The 7,165-nt window shown below is 36.1% G+C and overlaps 1 pseudogene; it reads right to left on the reverse strand.

The window, feature by feature from the left end:
- Positions 1 to 578: 578 nt before the first annotated feature.
- On the reverse strand, positions 579 to 3,412 carry LOC102598341 (uncharacterized; annotated as a pseudogene).
- Positions 3,413 to 7,165: the final 3,753 nt, after the last annotated feature.

Genomic DNA, 7,165 nt, shown 5'->3' on the forward strand with positions numbered 1-7,165 from the left:
GGAGGACTTTTTTTCCATATCCCCTTCTTCAGAGATCTCATCCAGATACTGTTGCAGCTAAGCTACATCAAGCTTGGCATCCACATCATCAAAGACTACATATCTCATAGCTTTAATGGAAGAAATACTAACATCACCGGTTTTCAGCCGCCTGACAACATCACTAATAACATCAAGCAGGGAAGCTCTGGCAGCCAGTGATTTACATTGACAGTTGACTGTAATGTCACCATACTTGGCAAAAATGGCAGCAAGTATAGGAGCAATGCTCACTTTTACTTTATATCCACGCACTTCCACCAGCTCACTAGACACATCACCATCTTCAGGTGACACCTTTATAGTTGTTGTCAAACTCCTTGGATTTTCGTCTACTCCAGATTCTGAACCTTCAACCTCAATCCCTTTATTTTGGTGCACTCCAAAAGGAGTTGAATTATGCTGCATGGTCACTTTTGGAGTCATCGGATTGTCAGTTGCTTTCCCACTATATAACTTTGTTTTGCTGCATGCGTTCTTCTTGCTTTCAGTACCAGGAGTTAGCAATGGCACATCATATCAACATTCAAAATCTTATTTTTTTTTCCTTGTATGGCGCTATGAATCAATAATGCAACCAAGGCGCATGGCAGACAAATCACTAGGACCAGGAGCAATATTGTGTATAGGATTTGATGCATTGTCATTGTCAACTAGTTCCCAGCGTTCCTTTGTAAGATTAAGCATTTCTTGATCGCCATCTCCATAGATCACTGTGTGCTTCTTCTCTAAATGGTCAAAATCAGTGACAAGTCCTTTATAGAACACTTGATCAAGTGGCCACCAAACCCTTACCCTGCAGCCAACGAGCTACTTGCCATGCTCTCTGACAACCTTATTCGCAAATCCCTCTTCTTGTGATGGCGGGTTCTTTCTTTTATGTTTTTCTTTAGAGCTTTTGGGGAAGTTGCTTTGCTTGATGATTGAGACAGAACCCAATGCCTCTTCTTGTGATGACAAGTTCTTCCTTTTACGTTGTTCTTTAGAGGTTTTGGGAGAGGTTCTTTCTTTGGTGTTTGAGACAGAACCTAATGCCTCTTCTTGTGATGGCAAGTTCTTCCTTTTACGTTGTTCTTTAGAGGTTTTGGGGGAGGTTCTTTCTTTGGTGTTTGAGACGGAACCTAATGCCTTTTCTTGTGATGGTGAATTCTTCCTTTTCCGTTGATCCTTAGAGGTTTTCGCAAAGTTGCTTTCTTTGGTGATTGAGAAGATAAAGCCCAATGCCTCAGCTTATGATTCATCAATGGATAACCTCCGTCTTTTATCACGATATCTGGCTGGTATATTTTCCTTGTCGTTATTTTCATGTTTCTCTTCTAATGCCTCCACAACAGCAAATTCTTCTGAAGCAACCGATGTAGGTTGTGAGACTTTCTTCTTGGTTATAGCTCTTGGTGCATCTCTTGCTGAAATTGATTTGTCATTTTTCTCCTTTTGGTGTCTCTTTATACAAGTCATTATTGGAGTCTTCTCCTTACCATACAATCCTTTGGAGCTTGCACATTTAGGTGAACAACTACTTCGCTGTTTAGTATCTTTTCCACAACCCTTCAAGAGAATACGGGATTTTGACCTCCTTTCTCCACTTACCCAAGCATGATCGTATCCTTCCTCTGGTTTGTTCAAAAAATTAGGCTTCCAACCTCTTTTCTTTGAAGTTTGCGTAGCTTCTGGACCTACTACTTTTTTGGCTGCTTCATTTTACAAATCCCAAGTTTTCATATTGCGAGGTGGTCCTTGAATCGGTACTTTTTTGCTGCTTCATTGCATCTCCAAGTTCTGATTCCTTTGAAATTGTATCCGTCTCTAGAATGACATCATTGTCTTTATGCTTGGGATCATCTTTCCCTAGCAAAATAGGTGCTTGATCTAAGAATGGAACAACTATGTCAGGTGCAACATGTGGTGCAAGCTCTTCGGGAGTATTTTCCACCGTAGTTTTACTTTCAAGTGCCTTAATCCAAATCAATTCAACAACTTCTGAGTAGTTGTTAATGGAAATGCCGAGGGACCTCGCTGTTTTTGGAAGATATGGATGAAGTTTGACAAAACTTTCTTGAAGAACTCTCTCTCCTAACACATAGGACCGAGGTAAAACATATAGCTGGGCAATCGGTAATTCGATTCGATTTCATTTTTTTTTCCAGTTTTTTCGATTCTTGTAACAAGTGTACCGAACACTGAACTGAAATTATTCGGTTCGGTTTGGTTTTTATTATTTCGGTTCGGTTTTTGTTAGTTCGATTTGATGAAAACAAAAAATAATCAAAATATTGCTGCTGGTCGTCGGTTGGCTGTTGTTGCTGGTCGCTAATTTTTGTTAGTTCGGTTTGATGAAAACCAAAAATAATCAAAATATTGCTGCTAGTCGTCGGTCGCTGCTGTTGCTGGTCGGCTGCTTCTGATCACGGCGATCGATCGGTCGCTGCCTTGATGTCGCTGGTCGTCAGCGCCGGAAAGTGGGAAGTGGGAAAGTGTCATAGGAAAATTGACGTGCGGAGTTGAGAATTGGGAGAAGTTTGAAAACCTTGAAAATTGAAAAGAGAAAATTGAAATTTGACTCAAATTATTAAGAACTGACCTAATTTTGTTTATTATTTAATATTAATATATATTATAATATAATATATTTCGATTAAACCAAAATACCAAAAAATACAAAACCCACATACCGAAAACCGAACCGAAAACTGGATCGAAAACTGAAATACCAAAACCAAAATATCAAAAAAAGTCGATTCAGTTCGGTATTTTAGTATTTATTCCCATCCCTTCTAAAACATCCTGGTTTTCCTTCTTAACACTACTTATGGGGATGTTCAGAAGCTGCATTAGAATTTCTTCACTCTCTTTTATTATAATGCTTATTATTTCCTCGATGTCCATGAATACTTGATAAAGGTGGTCCGGCCTTATACTATTTAGAAAATGTTGAAACATCTGAATAATCAACGCATCTAACTCGAGATCCCATATCAGCACGCACGTTCGGTACTTTGCAAGATCTTCAATAATAGAGACAACCTTTGAATAACAGCGACCATCCAAGCAAGACAATTTCCCAAATGCCAACACTGCAAGCTCAAAAAAGTCCGTAAATTTGCTATCATCATATGGTTGATCTGGAGCTGTAATTCTCATGATCTCACTAATGCAAGATGCAACTGACACCTTCACATCTATGTCAGGATGTCGTAGAAGTCCATCTGCAACTAGTGCCTCCATTACAGACCGAAAAGCATCTCGTGCTGATGCAGGGGGAACTTGCTTCACCATTGACAAAAGATGCTCTAAATTATCAAGTTTCTCCAGAAGCTCCTCTTTAGAAGAATAAGTAGGCTGCTGAAGCAGATCATTCCCAGCTTCAAGAAGTCTTTTGTTGTGTTCTTCCTCTTCATCTGAAACAAAGAAAAAAAAAAAGAAAATATTACAAGATACACTGCTTACTAGGTATATAAAAATAAATAAGAAAATAGTGATTAATCATAAATGATCTTAAATCAAATTAATGATTCTATATATAATACTTTAAATTTTATTTATCTATTAATTTTTATTATTGAAAAATTTAAATATTTTATATCATGATACAACTTCTATAAGATACTAGATACTTTCATTAGACAACAACTATATGATATGTATGTGGCATAAAAAAGGATAAGACTACAATTCCACAAAGATAAGGTAGAAACTTAATGAAATGAAATATTTTTCACCATAGGTGATGTTATCCATATATTTAAATTAAATTATTCTACTGAAGTATATATAACCATAATTCATGATAACAATCAAGTATATTTTTTTGGTAAAATTACCTATCTATGATAGTCTTACTCAAATATTAATTGAGTAATAATAGTTTATAAAATAATATGTTACATATAAAGATAAAATATTGAAATACTTATGGTAATCCTTATTAGTGTCATGCACATACTAAATTTCAAGTACGAATATTTAAGACAAAATTTCTACTTAAATGGTGTACATCATTTATGTTCATAACCTCAAGAGGAAAGGCTATTGGTGACTTTTATGAATAGATATTTTCTTTTTCCATTTTGTTGGTTAGATTTGTTTACAAAATTGAGTGAAGTAAGAAATAATATTATTAAAAAAATAGTCACTTTCTCCCATATTTAAACTTTGAATGTATTTTGAAAATGTTTTAATGATATCTGATCATTTTGATCTCAAAATACAAGTAACTCTATGACAATATGTATTAATAATTTAAAAACACTTGTCCTATGTTTGTTCAATTATAATTATTTGCTAAAAAGCTTTAATTTAGTAATATTAATTCTATTTTACAACATCATATACTACATATATGATACACACGTGCAACGCACGTGCCGTAAAATTAGTATAAAGTAAATGTGCCATTAACTTTTAGTCTAAGTTGATCTTCTGAATTTTTACAACTCAACATTACACATGCTGATTTTTCTTGCCGTTTAGAAGCTCATCCAGTGAAGAAAGTGTAACAATTCTCATGGTTGTTTTGAGTTTTTAGCATGTTTCTCCATTTTTTTTCTATAGATTATGTATAACATTTATGACCTACGGAGATAGGTGACTTGATTCTCGAGGTGATCAGATGAATATTGAGTGAGTTTTTCAGTTTTGAAAGTTGGAAGATTGATCACAGTCAACATTTCTGGTTAACTATAGAACCAAGTTAAAAATCATCTGGGGCCTGAGTAACTAGCACAATAAGAGTGACTCTCGTACCTGCTTTCCCATCAGAAAGTCCAACACATGTTGGACAACCTTAGAAGTCAAAGGGGAAAGCCTGCACCTCCAATCTGTGTGGCTACTCGGGTTTATCACCCTCCTTATACTCTACCTTCACATCCTCCTCTACACGATCCTGGGGTGGAGGAGGGGCCGTCGGTCTTGGCTTAGCCACTGCTTGAGCTCCACCCAGGGCGGGTTTCTCTTCCTCTGCCCCTGTCCCTTCCTCTACCTCTGCCCCTTCGTTGCCCTTACACTATCGGTTCCGCAGCTAGAGTAGGTACCCTCACTCTACGTCTCGTGTCAACCATCTGCGGACAAAGAATGAAGGAAGTAAGATACCAATAAGAATCATGTTATATAACAAAGAAAGAAAAGAAGGGAAGATTTTCTAAAGTCATGTTGCCTCTTGAGCAAATATACACATGTTTCCTAAAGACCTGTTTTGGTACGACAAGATCAATGAACCTCAGACTCTGATACCAACTTTTTCACGACCTAATTCATCATGAGTGGCACCCACACAAAAACTCGGGTGGGAAAACAAATTACCAACCAACCTGTGATTAACTAGACAATAAAAATAACAGAAACAATAGAAATCAAGTGTTATAACTAGAAATCGTTATCCTAATAGATTTGCGGAAAATACTCCCCCTAGAACATAATGTCTTGTACTAAAACTCTACATAGTCTAGAATATAGAGATGCAACCCTAAAGTTATGAACTAAAGAGTGTAAGTCTGAACAATAGACTAGTGGAAAAAGAAGAATCCATAGCAGCTCGGAAGAAACAACTCACCTTAGATTCAGAGAACGCTGGGGTTACAACGGTCACGAAGCAGCAACTATAATATGTCATGTACTTAACAAAGGAAGATCAAGTGCAATATCAGTACAAAAAATTCATAGTGTACTAGTTGGATCATTGACCAGCTCTAGTTATACAAATTATGAACAAGTAATCATAACTTAGTAAAACCAGACAACATACAATTATAACCACAATTAGAAACTATAACACCCCAAAAAAATTTTCGAACTAAGACTTGAACTATCCTTCGTTGTGAGTAGGTTTTACCGAGGAATTAAAATTTCTTAAGTGTTAAGGTCACTAGATGTAGCACCTTCAGTTCCAAAAAGAATTGAATTGGAATTAGCAAAATCTGAAATTTTACAAGTTAAGCTAAGTATGAGTTTTGGGTTGACTTCAAACGACCATAACTCCTCGCTCAGGATAATTTAGGCGTTCTACCAGTTACCGTTGGAAAGATCTTTGAATTATCTTTCCAACGCCGCCGAGTTTTATAAGTTTCGAGGTCGGATGAGTGAACTATGGCCTTTTGAAGTTAGGCTGTCCAGTTAAGGAAAGTCAAAATCGGAAATAGTAAGGGGTATTTTGGTATTTTCCTTATCCAATCAGATTTAATTCGTTTTTAGTAATATTTTAGGGTCTAATCTGATTAGGTTCTGTTTTATAATCCTAAAAATTAGCCTAGGATTTTAGTTGAGAGTTCAAGAAGAGAAAAGAAGAGAGAAGAGGAGAAAAGAGGAAGGGATGAAGGCGTTCGTCGATGTTCTTGAGAGTTGTTGTGGATTGTCGCCATGGGTTTGATCCCTAAGAGGTATGTAAGATTCCATAGTGTTGGGTTCTTTCACCCACACACCAATCATGATTTATTCAGCGTAATTTCGTTCTTGAAATTTATGGATTTAAGTTCTTGATGAGTTATTGATAAGTGTTGTTGAAGTTTCATTAAGTTTTGAAGTAAGATTCTGCTTAGGTCAACTTTAAACGACCATATCTCTTAGAATATTAAGAGTTAGGTGAGACATAACCTATCCAATTAAAGGTAATGGAGTCTACTTTCCAACCCCACCAGTTTCACGTCAATCCAATATCTGAGTAAAAAGTTATGACTATTTTAGTAACCTATACAGTGCTGTTACGAATTAGCCGACGGGAAAATATTGAAAATAATCGTTTTTGTCTTTTCACCTCCAAAATAACCATCAACGAATTTATTGACTAATAAAAAGCTCAAAACAATCAGATTTTCATCTTCACTCATGAAAACCATAATTTTTGGCTATAGAGATTTTAAGAAACTAACTCGAGAATCTCAAGAAAAGTCTCCTTGATTGCTTACCTTCAAGCTAGGGTGTCAAGGCTTCTAATCAAGTTCTTCTTCAAAATTCTTCAAGATTCTTAAAGATTCTTCAAGAATATTTTTCTTCTAGGTATGTAAGGCTATCATAGTGTTGGACTAGTTCGTCCTCACGCCCTACATCTACTTTCAGATCAGTAAAAGAGTAATCTAAGATACTTTCCCTAGATTTGAGTATTCTTGAGATAAGTTTATTTTGAGTTCTAGAATTC

The sequence above is a fragment of the Solanum tuberosum genome, unplaced genomic scaffold, assembly GCF_000226075.1.
Source record: "Solanum tuberosum cultivar DM 1-3 516 R44 unplaced genomic scaffold, SolTub_3.0 scf00033, whole genome shotgun sequence".
Classification (NCBI taxonomy): domain Eukaryota; kingdom Viridiplantae; phylum Streptophyta; class Magnoliopsida; order Solanales; family Solanaceae; genus Solanum; species Solanum tuberosum.